Source organism: Sinocyclocheilus grahami, unplaced genomic scaffold, assembly GCF_001515645.1.
Source record: "Sinocyclocheilus grahami isolate Dianchi unplaced genomic scaffold, SAMN03320097.WGS_v1.1 scaffold238.1, whole genome shotgun sequence".
Classification (NCBI taxonomy): domain Eukaryota; kingdom Metazoa; phylum Chordata; class Actinopteri; order Cypriniformes; family Cyprinidae; genus Sinocyclocheilus; species Sinocyclocheilus grahami.
The window spans coordinates 915,040-932,357 of NW_015505417.1; the positions used below are offsets into that span (position 1 = coordinate 915,040).

General features: G+C 36.8%; 1 protein-coding gene across 1 annotated transcript in view; it reads right to left on the reverse strand.

The window, feature by feature from the left end:
* The window catches only part of sdk2b (sidekick cell adhesion molecule 2b), a 341,580-nt gene that overhangs the window by 112,802 nt on the left and 211,460 nt on the right, over positions 1–17,318 (reverse strand). The window lies entirely within an intron of this gene.

A 17,318-nucleotide genomic window follows, 5' to 3' on the forward strand; every position in this document is an offset into this window, starting at 1 on the left:
TCGAAATGTTCAATTTTATGCAAACGAATTGATGTCATTCTGTGACGGAAATTAGACTTTAAACATTGCAGGAAATAAATGGCCAACTCCTCTGGCTTATTTTCAATTGATATATTATGTATTATATTATATAACATAAAAATCTGAATAATTACAAAATCAAAGTAATTATAAATAGAAAATTAATCAAAATAAATTCTAAAAAATAATCGTAAACATATGTAAAAAAAAGAAATAAATGAATATAAATGAATGATAATAAAATTCCTAAATACATAAATAAAAGTGTATGTGTGTGTATGTGTATATATATAAAAAGTATATATATATATATATAAAAAAGCATAACAAGTTAACGATGCGATGCATCGGTTTAAAAAGTGTGCATCGGCTACACGCTGTCATTTAGATGCATAGTTTCTAACATATTTGCATCGGTAAAAACCGATTAACTTATATATAATTACTAGTGGATGTGCTATACTTTTATTATTTAGAAAGTGACCAATATTTTATATGTAGATTGATTTCTCTCTAAACTGTTTCTCAAGCACGCTCTCTCATCACCGCTGCTGCTGGCTGAATATGATGCAGCACAGCAACACTGCAGAGACCCGAGGAAAAACGGGGATTAAAGTCCAAAACCTGACTTGAAATATCCTAACGAATCTATCGGGGCTAAAGCGGTTCCATAAATGACAAATTAAATTCACTCAATCTCACTAATTTTTGCACGCTTATTCTTAAGCAGACCTTAATGTCGATCATGGATCAAACCGATCCACAATGACTAACAGCGAATATATCTGTGCTGTTTAATGCATTTGAGACGTTGTGTTTTCCTCAGTGCATAACTGACATGTCACAGGTATATTTTTCATCTGTAAATGTTAGAAAGTCATGCAAACATAACCCTTTTTCCTGTCAGGAGTGGACGAGGCACGCGAGAGCAACGAGCACTGCTGCACGCATGCGCACTAAACAGACAGAGCGCAATCGAATAGGCACTAGCGCAATAATTCTGAGTAAAATATACATTTTGATAAAAATAATGTTTTTGGACATTAAATGTGTCTTTTGTAGAATTTTAAACCTACATATAAAGTGTATTTTTATGATAGCAGTAACTGTAGCCTGGCTTATTTGGTTAACTTGTTTTATAAAACAGGCCTCGAGGCCTATATATATATATATATATATACTGTATATATACATTAAAAAATACATACATTTTTTTTTTTAATTCATGTGAACATAAAAGTCCTCTATTCGGTCTCCATCCTCAGAACATGAAAATCCATGTATACTTTGGGTATTTTAAAATAAAATTTGCATTGTGCAAACATATGATGATTTCATTGCCTGTATACTTAAAGCAATCACACACTACAATTGCTGTACATCATTTTGAACAATATTGATCAGGTTTCTTCCACACTCTTGGACACATACCGTTAAAGGTCCCATATTGTACACCTTTCTGGAGTTTTATTTTAGGTTTTGATGTCCTTAAGAATATATATTTGCGTTAGAAGTACCAAAAACCATCTCAATATATTTTTACAGCTCCTCTCATAGGAGCTCTGCTGAGAACAGGTCTATTTTTAACCCTGTCTAATTAATGTTCATGAGCCTCTCTTCTGATTGGCCTGTTGTTTTCTGAGTGACGCACGGCCAGGCCAACCACAGGTAACCAGGGTCAGCCGACGTCACAGCGCTAGCTGGAGGCAGCAAAACAAAGGGGAAACTGGAGGCGGCCCATTCAAACCAGCGCAGATTCGGCTACATAAGAAGCTTAAAATATCATCTTGTTGTGATGTTAGGTGCCAGAATCGATGTAATACAGCCTCAAATTTGAAATTTGATCACATATCTGCTGCCACTGCCAGACAAAAAACCGACGACAGCTGTGGTTAAACGCGATAAAACGAGCAGACTGGACAGAAACGATCGTCAAAAATGCTTCAATTTGTAGCGCACACTTCTTATCAGAAAAGGTTCAATAAAGTATTGTCTTTTGTTGTTATGGGCGCGTCTACAGATTTCTTGTCATATGTCTGTTTCTTGCATCTCACGACTATGTCGTGTATGAAATAATGTGCATGTGTATAAAACAACAAACTGACAATTTATATAACATAATTTGTAATTGTACTGTTGTGATTAATTGTGGCTGGAACAATAATGTAGCTGTAAAAATAGTTGCCTGCTGAAATTGAAATGTATATACATCTTCATCATGACTTGATAGACACGGTGAGTTTGTCTTTACTATACACGTTAGATGTGATCCACCTCATAGCAACAATTCTGTCAGATCGTCCATCTTTTGAGTGAGTGTAACGTTACAGGTCGGCCGATCTGGTTTCGTGGTTAAACCTTTTCGACATGTTTCCGCAATGTTGTCTGGGGTTTGGCAAAAGGAGAGTGGGACTGTGGGCAGTGCTCGGGGTGGTGACTGAAGGCGGTGACTGTGTAGTTCTGATGTCAACTTTTTAACGGAAGTCACAACGGTTCGTGAAAAATCACAGCTACTTTAAGCAGGCTGTGTGAATTTTACTGTGGACTGACTGTTTTGAAACTTATATGGTAGTTACATAGCACCTAGACCTCAGTTATCATGAAAAAAGCCAGGAAATTTCAGTTTTGACAATATGGGACCTTTAAGATAAAGCAGGATGCAGTGGATGTTTTCAGCAGTTGTGCTTAGGTGACTGAACAAGAGTGTGTGTGCTCATATCTCAGCAAGATCTTTAATCTGAGGAACTTCTCAATTTGCTACTATTAGACAAAGAGCAGAAACAATTACTCAGGTATAATTGTCCTAATTGCGGCAGCCGCGGAGAGAGGCAGTGTGAGAGAAGGATCATGGGAACTATGGCAGCACAGTGGAGATGAATGCATGATGCTATTATCCAAGCCCTCTTGGCATTCTCCTATTTCATTTAAGAGCAGATGAAAATGATTAGAGCTATAACGACGAGAGTACTTCTAATTATTCTACTATTATATCTACTAATTCTACTATTCTGCCTATTTGGACAGGACAAACAATGGTCAGTTTCTATTCCTTTCTTTTATTACCCTATAATGAAACTGATTTTATACTTCTATATGTTGGTGTGGCTCTGCATGTCTTTAAGGGGATTGTGGGAATAATGTAGCACCTCTCTCCTGCTAAAGCCAAACAGACATAGGTGCATAATTGCAAATGCATTGACTTTAGCAATGCCCTGATGACATGACGTGACGTGACATGTGGCCAAGTATAGTTACCCATACTAGGAATTAGTGCTCTGCATTTAACCCATTCTTAGTGCACACACACAGCAGTGAACACACACACAAACCGTGAACACACACCCGGAGCAGTGGGCAGCCATTTATGCTGCGGCGCCCGGGGAGCAGTTGGGGGTTCGGTGTCTTGCTCAAGGGCATCTCAGTCGTGGTATTGAAGGTGGAAGAGAGCGCTGTACATTCACTCCCCCCACCTACAATTCCTGCCGGACCTGAGATTCGAATTCGCAACATTTTGGTTAAGAGTCCGACTCTCTAACCATTAGGCCACGACTTCCCCTGGACTTCCATCTGGACTAGTGTGTCTTTAAGAGCGCATTAAGTCCATGCACTCAGAAACTACCCTCACAGTTGAAGGTCATGGCTATTTTTCACTTTGTCACTGCTATAGGTCAAGAGTCTACTTCACACCATGCACAGACAAACCACCTTTCCACCCACACCGTTTCATGCTTATTTCACAGGATAAAAAGAAAATAGAAAAGGTAATTGCAACATTTTATCTCACAATACAGACTTTTAAAGCTCACTTTTCTCAGAAATCAGACATTTCTGATGAAAAATGAATCGCAAGGTTTCCTCTGACAATTCTGGCTTTTTTACCACATAATTCTGAGTTTATATTGTGCAATTATTAACTCGCAACTGCGAGATATAAACTCACATTTCTGAGAAAATGTACATCTTTTTTACATCAACAAGGTTACATCTTTCAAATCTGACAGTTTTTTTTAAGAATTCTGAGTTTATATCTCGCAATTCTTACTTTTTTAAAATCTCAGAATTCAAAGTTTACATCTTGCAATTCTTAACTTTTAACTTACTTTTTTTAATCTCAGAATTCAGTTTACATCTCGCAATTCTTAACTTTTTTTATCTCAGAATTCCATGTTTACATCTTGCATTTCTTACTTTTTTTTAATCTCAGAATTCAAAGTTTACATCTCGCAATTCTTAACTTTTTTTTAATCTCAGAATTCCAAGTTTACATCTCGCAATTCTTACAGGCCAATTTTACTGACACCTCCATTAACTGGCCTGTCCATCTTCTCCTCTGCCCCGCCCCTTTAGGTTACTCTCTCCACCTGAGTGACGATGTCATTACCGGACGGCATGCTGAGTGACAGCTCTCTCAGCCAGTCAGTCCATCAGTGTGCGAGAGATTGACAGTTCCAATGACCCCATCATTCTATTTCACACTTCCATAAATGTGTGATCCCCCCCCACTCAAAATGCCACGGGCACCGGAGAACTTTCTAGGCTTGTCAGTAGAATTAGACATCTTAATTTCCCCCAGAGAACTTTGCAAATGACGTACAGTTGAAATGAAAGAGTGTGAGAGGAAAGAGTGTTGTCATATGTTTGTGCCTGTCGCTTGTTTGCTGCCCTCTGTAGGACAGGCCGAAAAGAACAATGGAATTCATTTTGAACACTGTTGGGAAAATTAGGCAAAAGATTTAGAATAACTTTTTATTAAAATATAATTGGTATTAAAATTGGGATATCTATAACTCAGCATGCAGATAAATAATTAACATTTTAATAATAAAACATGTTGTGCTATACTCTATATACTTTGTTTATAATAAGATTTCAAAATACTAATGTGACTGAACTGTGTTACTTTAGTATCATTAAGATACTATTATTGTTTTTATTCATATTTTTAGTTTTTATTATTTTAGTATGTCAAGTTAAACTAAAATAAAATAAGAAATGTTGCCTTGTCAAATAGCTTAAATAAAAAAATATGTATTTTTAAATATTTTAATTGATACTTTTTTAATGGTTTTAATAATAATAATGATAATAATAATAATAATATTCAGTATATTAATAATAATAATAATAATAATCATCATCATCATCACTATTCAGTCTCCAACAATTATATTAAACATGTTCAGTTATGAATAATATAAAAATAGTAAAATACAATAAAATAATATACAACAGGATACCTGTATTCAGATTTCGATTTAGTTTTTAGTTCTACTAAAACTTTTTAAATGTATCTAAATAATAAATATCTAGATTTACAGTTTTTTATCAGAAATGAAAATGAAATAAAATATAATACATTAACTGTCTAGATTTAGAACCATATGTCAGAATAAGATAAATAAAATATAAAATAGAACAAAAAATAAAATCATATAATACTTTCATAAATGCACACACTGGACAACATACATTATGCTGTTAATTTATTCCTTTTTACCCCAGGAAATAACATGTATCAACTCAGAATACACAAACAACAGTACACACACATTTATAAGCACAATGCCGTCTAACATGAGTGCTGTGATAACGAGCAGGTCCTGAGAATAGCCCTGGTGTTAATGAATAAGAGAATCACACGCTAATCTGATGGAGGATATCACACATTCAGATGTACTTCATAGAGCACATAGTTATGGAGAAACATCCTTAAACGTGTGCAGCTCACATCCATATTTCATGGGAAGGTAAATCACCAATTAGTGCATCCGTACGTCCTTAAAAACAGCTTTAGGAATGAATCATGGAACACCATTTGTAAACAATAATCAGAACAACCTGTTAAACGCTGAGAAGTTGGGGCAAAGCAGCAAGCTGTTGAAAAAAAAAAATTTGTTTAGAAGAATGTTTGTATGCACAACCGCCTGTCTCATGCAATGTGTAAAAATAAAGCCAATTAACTGCAGACGGTAAAGGCCAGTTTTTCACACTGGTCTATTAATATCATATGAACGGTTTTAATTCTCCCCTATACGGCACATAAAAACAAAGCAAACTCTAAAAGTTTGCCAGTGTTATACTAGGTCCCAATCCAAGGGCCTCTTTAGAGTTATTCATGTCTTTGGAAACCCAAAAAGGAGTTAATGAAAATGACAAAAATGACAGCCAAACAGCTGCTGTGGGGGAAATGCTGCTTAGTCAAGTACCTCTCGGGAGGTGAGAAAACAATTAAAAAGCTGGAAAACTTGTGAGCGAACTGCTGAACTTTTACAGCTTCTCATCGTTCCCCATAGTCTTCTTGATTTTAAGATGGCCGTGAATTGGTGTAAAAATGTGTCTGTGAGTGTGAGATAGCTTTGTTCCTGCGGTAGGAATTGTTCCAACATTGAGTACATTGTTATGCATGACTTGATTTCCACTGCAATATTAGACAGTGAAAATAATATGAACAAGCAAAAGTCAATATACAGTATATTGCGTCTAGTCTGAGGTGCCACATTTTACAGTGCAACCAGGACAGTACAGTAGAACCTTCAACAGCAAAAGAATCATAATTTTTTCCCACAAAAGCATCCCATTGCATAAAAAAATAAATAAAATAACAATTCTAATATAACAATTGCATAGTATTGCATAAAATAAATCAAAATAAAATGCAAATGTGTCAAATTTGAGATTGCTTGAACCTTTTGCATTTATATACATCAGTGTTATATCTATATACTTCAGTTTTACTAATAGTTTGAATTAGGCTTTATTTGTACATTTCCACTTTTCATTTTAATTTTAGTTACATTTTCAGCAATTGTGTTAAATGTGTTTGTAATTTTTTATATAATTTTGTATGTACATTGTTTGTTTTATTTCAGTTTTAGTTCAGTGATAGCTTAATTTATTTACAGTTAATTTTTGTGCTTTAACTTATTTGAGTTAGTTGCCAAGACAACATTTCTAATTTCCATTTAGTTTATGTTTTTCATCAATATGTTTTCATTTTAGTTACATTTTTAGTAATAGTACATAGTAGTAAATGTGTTTTCATCATTTTTGTTAGTTTTTCTTTTTATATTTGTATTTAGGTTTTTATTTCAGCTTTAGTTTCATTTAAAAAAAATTTTTATTTCCAGTTAATTTAAGTGCTTTACCTTAAACTTATATATAATATTGATATACATGGACCAAATCCTAAAAAAAAAAATAGACATAACACAAGCACACATAAGTCATCACACCAGCCAGACAAATCTACAGAGAATTCTATTTTCTACAACATGACCACTGACCTAAAAAGCAAAACACCGCCACAGCGAGTCTCTAAAGAGTCTGACGTGATCACAGTGTCTGGCGAGAAATTACAGAGGAACGTTCTGCTGCGTTCCTGATGAGCCTTCTCTAGTCCGAATGATAAATGCCCCAGACACCATGGCTTTTTTTCCCACTGCCTCAAACAAGCATCTAATGATGTTGCAAAAAACACTTCTGCTTGCATCATGTACCGCAATCGATCAGCTCTGTCTCGGAATGACGTAACGCCGGTCCGTTCCAACGCTCACGACCCCTGCTAGGCTCTTCTACAACAACGATTATGAAACGGGAGGCCAATGAGTAAAGTCAAGGACTTGAGTGTGATGATCCATAATGAATAACAAATGTATGAGGAATGCAGCAGGTTCACTGCCGTGTCAGCTATTAAGATTACACAAGTGGAATTAAGCACCAGGTTTTAAGATCCCTGACCTTGGTGGCAGATTAGAGGGAGGAACCAATAAAAATCAGACTGGTGATGTGTCATTTTGAGTTTGTGGAAAGCTTTAGTCCAACAAGTACACACACGCACAGATATTCTCAAACAACTGTCACAGTTGAAGGTCATGTCTATCCCTCACCTTGCCCTGTGCCTTTAAAGAAACACAAAACACGCAAACACACTACCATTATGAATTCAGACAGCAGTTACCTCAAGGTGTAGTACTGCATGACACTGCAAGACATGCATAACAACAGCAGAGCATCATCTGCCTGCTGGAGGCGTTTGCTTTATACTAAAGGTTAAAAGGTCATTTTGATGAGAGGTAATTGTGTCCACTGCATAAGTTAGATTTGAAAAGCATAAACATAAAAACAAAAAAACAAACAAACAAAAAGGGTTAAACCCTGTTGTGATTTCTTTCTTAAAGGGATAGTTCACCCAAAAATGAAAATTTGATGTTTATCTGCTTACCCCCAGGGCATCCAAGATGTAGGTGACTTTGTTTCTTCAGTAGAACACAAGCGGAGATTTTTAAGTCAAACCGTTGCAGTCTGTCAGTCCTATAATGTCAGTGGATGAGATTCCCGGCTTCGAGAGTCATAAAACATACATGGATAGATGGAAACCTTAAATGACGATGGATAGATGGATGAATGTAAATGTAAATGACAGTGGATAGATGGATAAAGCGATAGACAGGAACGACAGATAGAATGATGCATGGATGGATGGATGAATGGAAAACTTAAATGATGATGGATGGATGGATGGATGGAAACTTAAATGACAATGGATGGATGGAAACTTAAATGCCAGTGGATGGATTAATAAAATGATAGATAGAAACGATAGATAAGAATGACAGATAGAACAATGGATGGATGGAAACCTGAAATGACGATAGATGGATGGATGGAAACCGATGGTTGAATATGTGGATGGAGGGATGAAAAGCTTAAATGACAATGGATAGATGGATGTATGGAAACTTAAATGACAGTGGATAAACTGATAAAATGACAGATAGGAACGACAGATAGAACAAGATATAGCACAATGGATGTATGGAAATCTTAATTGACGATAGATGGATGGATGGAACCTAATGCTGATGGCTGGAAGGAACCTTAAATAAAGATGAGAAGGTGAATGGATGGATGAAACGATAGACGCAATGATAGATATAATGATAGAGATGGATGGAACATTAAATGATGATGGATGAATGGATGGATGCATGGAACCTTAAACAAAGATGAGTATGTGGATGGATGGATGGATGGATGGATGAATGGATGAATGAATGAAATGATAGATGGAATGATAGAGATAGATGGATGGATGGATGGAACCTTAAATGACTATGGATGGATGGAAACTGAAATGACAACGGATCGATGGATGGATAAAATGAGAGACAACAATGAATATGAACAATAGATAGAACAATGGATGGATGGATGGATAAAATGATCAAGAGAATGGTAGACTGGAATGATAGGCACAATGATGGGTGGATGGATGCTCAAAACAACAGACAGAACTATAGACTGGATAGATAGATAGATAGATAGATAGATAGATAGATAGATAGATAGATAGATAGATAGATAGATAGATAGATAGATAGATAGATAGATGTCCTATTTAAGTAAAAACACACAATGACAAACAAAGGTAAGCAGAACAAATGTGCCATTCTGTAAGTTTATGAACAATTGAATGTGCCATCTGCATGAAATCTGGAAGAAAATACTTCAAAATTAGAAACAAAATATGATTTCCAGTTGCTACAGTAGCACTGTGAATGTTCCTTCCAGAGCAGTTTCTCCACCTGATGCAAAGCCAAGTAACAGAAGTAACAATCAAACAAACAAAAGTCTCAGTACTTTCTGAACACGCATGAGGTGTGACACACAGATAAAGACTCACATGGACACACAAAAAAACTCTTACACGAACATTCGCTGGAAATTTAAAAGCCAGACAAGCAGCAGGACTCTCCCTATGAATGACCAATTGCTTTCCGTTCTCGGTGCCTTTCTGATGCAGATGAAGTCCTAATGGATTTTCCTGAAGCATTATTCCGCCCGCTCCCGCGTTTTTTCTTTGTGACAAAGGACAGAATGGTTTCTATCAGGCGACCGAGTAGACGGAAAATGAATGGGAGATCTTTGAAAGGTGTAAAGAGGTTGGTACGCATTTTTGGATTTTGGGTCACATACAAGGTCCTGTTCAAAGTTGTACTAATACAGATGTATTCACATACACACACTACTTTGGTCACACACTGCTTTTTCATTTCCCAGTCTCTTTTGCCAACATTTCTGTACTCAGTTTAACAGCAAAACCCTGTCTGAACTTACTTTAACTTGAACAGATGTTCAATAAACGTCTAAACTCAGACTATGAAAGGGAAATTCATCATCTCTTTAAGGGACGTGACATGAACTGCTAAAAAGACCATGTGCAAAAACACTAGCATAAGTTGTGTTCTGGATGCTGTTGTCAACCAGCTTCACCTTTATCATTTATACATTTGGCAGATGCTTTTATAGCACAAAATGATATTGAAAGTGTGCATTATATCAGTATATGTTGGCTTCATGCTTTACTGTTTATCACTGGAGTTACTTTAAAACAACAACAACAAAAAAGCCCACTTTCCCCAACTTTAGACCTTTCAGTGTGAATTGTGCACTGGTAAGTGCTGCTTAGAGGTTAGCAAACTGTTAACAATAGAGTTTCTAAGAAAGAAAAAAAATAGCTTATTTTGGCCTTAATTAAAGAGTAATGGACGTTCCAGACTCAGAGCTAGCAGAACAAAAATACTTTGTTTCCAGCGTTATGTCTTGCATTTATTATCACATCTGTACTGATGTTTAGGAGGTTCAAAATGCTCAGACATAATACGATTATTTATTTATTTTCTTTATTGGGGTTGCTTTGTCTGAATACCAGTAGACTTTTAAATGACTTTTCACAGAAACTGCAACATGTAACAGACCTTATGCCAAGAGTCAATAATTTGGTTTGTAAGACTATCTCAGAAGTATTGAGCAGAATTAAATCTCTCAGTGGCTGTGAGAAAAATAACCTGGAATGAGACAATGTGAAATAAATAATTAAATATCTTAATGAGCTGGAAGCCTTTGGTAGTCTTTTCAGGACACAGAACTGTGAATTCAAAGAAGCCTTTTCTCTTGATGGGGATGGCAGCAAAAACTTGACAGTGACGCACACGACTGGTGAGAAACAGATGTTCTGGGACGTGGGTACAAGGCAAATGAGACACCCCTGCACACCTGTCAGGGGTGAGGAAATGCCACACCTGATGAAGATGGAACAAGATGGACGACACCAACAAGAAAACCACAGCGCACCATTATTCAGAAAGTACCACACTGATGGTAAAGTAAAGTCCTTTAACTGATACAGGTTTACATGAGTTTTTTTTAAAGTATAAAAGTATGCCATTTTCATTTTAAATGACGATGCTAAATTATATTCAGAATGATTTCTAAAGAAAACATTTCAGGTAACTCGAGGTGGAGTGTCTAAGCACTGAACTTGCTTAAGCTTCCTGGGAAACTGTCAGTGGTGTCCGAGGTGGCAAACAATCTATTTATAGGAAGTCTGGAGAAACTTACAGTGTTAGTTTTCAGCTTTGGTGGAAGGGTGAGAAAAAAAAGAGGTGAGAGGGAGAGGGCAGGATGATCAATTGTTGAGAAGGATGATTGCATAGAGGAAAGAAAGGGTGCGAGAACAGAGAAGGAGAGAGAGGGAGACTATGACCCGTGAGTGACACCGAACCACTTACTTCCTCTTGGTTGATTTGCGGTCCACCGATAAAGTGACCGGAAAACAATTAATGTCGTCAACGAGCCAACAAATGAAGATATTAATTCAGAGAGACAGAGCGAAGGGCAGCTGGCCTCCTCTGTTAGTTACGAGCACCTGAGGAGCACTGCCAGAGACGCCATTAACATTCACCCTTTCTGTCTGCCTGTCTGTCTGTACACCTGTTCTTTCTCTCTGCAAGTGACTGATTTTCCAGTTGAAACCGAGAGTTCAATGGGAAGTAATGACTAGCAGGTTTGAGATTGTGAAAATTAGACTAAGAAAAAGAATAGAGCAAGCTAGTGTTAGAGGTCTTTTTTCGCTAAAACATTTTTGCTAATTGAAATATATCAAACTAGTGCTGTTAAATCGATTAATTGTGATTAATTGCATCAAAAATAAAAGTTTGTGCTTTTACATGTGTGTGTACTGTGTACACACACACACACACACACACACACACACATATATGATTTATATATATATACATAAATATATTTCTTAAATATATAAATGTATGTGTGTGCAAATATATATATATATATATATATATATATACACAGTACACACACACATATACAGTATTATGTAAACACAAACTTATTTTGGATGCGATAAATCACGATTAATCAATTTGACAGAACTATATTAAACAAACTAAACAAACAAAGTAAACAAAAATTTGAAATGTTGTTGTGGCAATTAACTGGAATAAGTTAAATAAAAAAAATTAACTAAAATTAAAACAGACATAAAATAAATCAAACCAAGTGAGCAGAAATGTAATATAATTTTAGGATTATTAGAATTTAAACAAACATGTAATATAATCAAGAGATATAAAATAAACTGCTATTAACTACTTTTTGTAAGTCAGAGGTCCATGCCACATACTCTCTCTCTCTCACAGACACACACACACACACACACACACACAAGCATAATTTAGTGCATCAGGGTCCTTTTAGATTTTTGGTTTCATCATTCCTTGTTTAACCCATGTGTGATTGAGAGCAAATCTATAACATGACTAATAGCTGTATAGCACTATTTGGAGGTAACTGCCTTTATTCCTCACTAATGGACACTTAATATTGACTGCAAGCTATTCAGAGACTTTTAGATTATTCACAGCAATGGGGTTTATCTATAGCGGAAAACCTTGAGGCCGACACAACAGGTGTTGTGCACAGAGTCCGCAGACACCTGGAGAAAAGACTGGTCCTCTGGAAAGAGAATGCAACATTTACACAATTGATCTTTCCTGCAGTACACTCTGCACAAAGGTAAGACCATCTGCAATGCTAATCCAATTAGTAAACAAGTAGAAGAACACACACAAACACACAAACCGAGCAGACAGCGAGACCCAAAAAAAGCCCAGACTCATACATGTCTAGGTTTGACCAAAAACAACATGGTGACATTGCAAAAGTAGGCCGACTAATTAAAGAAGGAAGGCAAAGTAGACACTTCAACCTATCAGAATTCAAGGTCATCAGCATTAATTTAGAAGATTTACAGCATGTGTCGTGATTGTTTACACTTGCCTGGGTAATTAGTTCCTAATTAGTGAAGAGTTGGGGGCTGAGGAATGAGAAATGGGGCGACGTATGGAAGAAGAATGTGACAGTTATATTCAGTTACGAGTTGATAAATACATCTGCCGATCAATTGAGCGGTAGGACGGTATAATATTCATCCCAATAAGCTGATTAAAGATCAGACTGTCTACATTGACCAATGTATCTAACAAAAAATGTAAAATGCAAAAACATTTTTATTAATACTTTAATCCAGCAAAGATGCATTAAATTGATCAAAAGTGACAGTAAAACCTCTATTTTTTTCATTTTGTTTCCACTATACGTATATGTTATATATTAAGCAACACAACTGTTTTCAACATTGATAATAATAATGTTTCTTGAGCAGCAAATCAGCATATTAGAATGATTTGTGAAGAATCATGCGACATAAAAGACAGGAGTAACGAAAAATCTAAAAATAGAAACCATTTCACAATATTACAGTTTTACTGTATTACATTTTTATACTATATACTACTTATATGCTATTATTACTTTCTATATCATTCTTATATATACTATAGATACCATTTTTGAAATGAATATCTTATATTTTATAGATAGACAGACAGACAGACAGATAGACAGATAGATAGATAGATAGATAGATAGATAGATAGATAGATAGATAGATAGATAGATAGATAGATAGATAGATAGATAGATAGATAGATAGATAGACAGATAGATGCCGAAGTAACGTGAAAGATGGCATACTGCTCGTAGCATTGACTGACAGCATTCAGATGTCCGTGCGCTTATGGGAACTAACCTCAGCTGGCCTCTCAACATGTTGCCAATTTCCCTCAAAGCTGAAGAGCCAAGCGCATGACAATACATAATCTCTGCCCAATAAACAAGAAGTTCCAGTCTGAAAGGAGTGAGCGTTAGCTTGCACTAGCTTCAGAGCGTCGCCTGGAGCCAAACACGAGGCAGAAGAACAGACTGCATTTCTGCTTGTGAAAGTCAAGAAACCACAACAACAGGGTGAGAAACTGCTAAAAAAAAAAAGAAACGTGAAATTACAGCAGGAAATAAGAGATGTGTGGAGAAGACAGGTAACCTTTAGCATCTAGCAGTCCCCATGGGGCACAGACATTCACACATTTAAATGCCAACTACAGCACAAAAGACGCCAGACACACTGTTGAAATACATTGCATGAGCCTTTGTTGACATGAATCTGAGGTGCAACATCTGTCACGCTTCAATCATACAGGAAATACTGGGGATTGTTAGTTAATGTAGCTGTCAGAATTAACAGCAAGGCCTGTCCATGCTCTTTCAGTGTTATGAAGGCAACCATGGTGCAACATTTCTCTTCTTGTTTCACTACATGGACACAAGAGCTGGTTTTTAACTCTAAATAATATAACTCAATGAGGTTAAACTTTCTTAGTGGGGTTACGTGAGCATCAGAAGTGAGAAATTAGTATTCTGGATGGTCAGTCTTAAAAATAAATTAGGAACCTTTAACATCCATAGAACCTTTCCATTGCACAGAAAGTTACTAAAATATTATTCATGCTTTTTGGAACTCAAAATGGTTCTTCTATGGCATTGTTGTTAAAACCGCCTTTTGGAACCTTTATTTTCAAAAGTGTAGACCACGAGCAAACCCTCATCAGTCTTGCAAACACAAAGTCTACATTGCTTTATTGTAACATGAAACTCAGAGGAATATCAAGCAGCTCAGAAGAAGCCAGTTCAGTTTACCATGCACTAGTTTCAGACATGCACTTGCTGAAAACACAAATTTAAGAATATCCATAAACACAATAGGTATCGCACACAATTGGCAACATTTACATATATATTATAGTAAGTGTAAGCAAATTTGTCCTTGTAAAACCTATTGTACCCGAGACAAGAGTGATACGTGCGCAGACGATTTCTGTATCCTGATGTTCTGATATGACAGACTACCTGGCTCACTGTCTGGACGCTTAGACCTATTTTATCATGACCTCCTGAACCCATACCATCTTTCTCCATCCCCCCTTTTGTAAAGCTTCCCAGTGATATCCTAATAATGTGCACTTTTTTACTTCCTAACTAGACCAAAAGTCTCTGGTGTCAGATCCTCACACTATTTTCCACTCTCCTCTCCTCTAATTTTCTGCCTTTTCATCCAAATATCTCTACTCCGTGTCCTGTCTTTTGATGGGTTATTTTAAGCTATTTTCAGTATCAACTTCGATCTCACAGTCCCTGCGAGAGCTTTCGCAGACAAACCGCAGAGGCGAGGAAATGTGATCTTGGATGAGGGGAAAAAGCACACAAAGACACTTGCGCAAACATAGACATAACGATATAGAGTGTAAACCGAGAAACACAAACAATGAGAAGATTTCCAGATGGAGCTTCTGGACCCCTGGAAAGGCTCTTTTTTACACATTGTAAACACAACTCGAGCTCCTTTATTAAACTCTTTTGCATGACGACATGGTGTTTTCCCGCTATTGTTGATGTTTTCTACTTTATGAAGCCTAGTCTCGTTTTCACATAAGAGAGTACCAAAATACACTGTTTCAATGGGTAATGAAAATAGAAAAACCACTGACCATAGAAATGCTAGGGCAAGATCAATGTCAAGGCCGTACCCATCCACCCTGTCAGAGAATGAAGAGTACACCGCATCTCTATTTCTCCACTTCACCCTCTCAGTACCCTTGCGGTTGGGTCTGAAACCAGTACAGCCTCTGGAACTTGGCGTTTCGGCCAGAAGCAAGCCCATCAAGAGGCTCAACCCAAGCAAGGCGAGGCAAAGCCTTGGTTCCTGGAAATAAGAGCTTAAAAGTGGAATAAACTTGGTTGATTATTGCTTTAGTCTCCAGACAAAGGAGCAAATCCCTTGTGTCCACAACCACACCATTTATTATATGAGCTATAGTTCACCCAAAATGAAAATACATTCATTTACTCGCCCTCATGTCGTTCCAAACCCACATTGCATACTTTCTTCCTTTGAATACAAAAGATGTTTGGAACAATGTTCTTTCTATACAATACAAAAATATACCACTACAGTTACAGAATATTGGCTTCACAAACTTATATATATATTTTTTTTGCCTATTACTTGTCTTATTTTAATACACTGGTCTTTCTCAAATCCTTACATCCAGAACTAAAAGCCACTGTGATCAGCTGAACAATACCCTCGTTAAAATGCTATGATCCAAAGCCTGATGCACAGACATGCCTAAATGATCTAAGCCATATTTTTATCCCATAGAGACCTTATTCATCACAGAGCGCCGCCAAATGACCACTACTATATATCGCATGTTAATGAATCCCTACAAGAGGCATGAAAAAGAGAATTAAACTCTGAGCTGTGCTAGCATGCCGCTTCTTTATCGTCTTTTATGTCCACATCTGTGGTAGCTAGAAAACGACAGACATTCTGATTCACACGGGCTACTGTGGCCTTTGAGAGAGAACATGTTAGGTGGGCTGCTGACAAGAATGAGAGCGGGTGCTGTGAAAATCCAGCTCAAAACCTACAATACAGATTCAATTCCCTTAAAAGCATAGGACGTGCTTTTTTCCAACACACGTGTCACGTGAGAGCTTGTAAAGACGGCTTACGTGAGAGTCTGGGTGTTCTTACAGCGAGAGCGAGTCCGATCGATTAGAACATCATGAAGGAAAATCAAAGACAACATACAATAATGGCAGAAATGCAAAATCCAGCCAGATTCTGGAGTATTTTCTATCAGAGCCAGAGTTAAAACCAACCAGCTTAAAAGCTCAGAGATAAAGAAAAATAAATAAATAAAAGTTGAATCTGCGCAACGCCATAGTCCATAATGCTCCAGAAGACATAATGGTAACAGGATCAAAGAGAGCTCGTCAATCAGACCGCATTGTTTTCTACAGATTTGGATAAGGAAAAAAATGAAAGAGCTGAACTATTTTTTACTTCAAACGGCCTTTGCTGACTTCTCGTATCCAATCCTCTTGATCTGGTATGTCCCAGAGGAGTGCTGTCTGCGAAACGATTCACAACTTTAACTATATCTAGTAGACTAGATTTCAAACACATAGATAGACCGCCTTCTTTACCACAGACCCCCCCCCCCCCCCCCACCCCAAACCCCACCCCAGCCCCC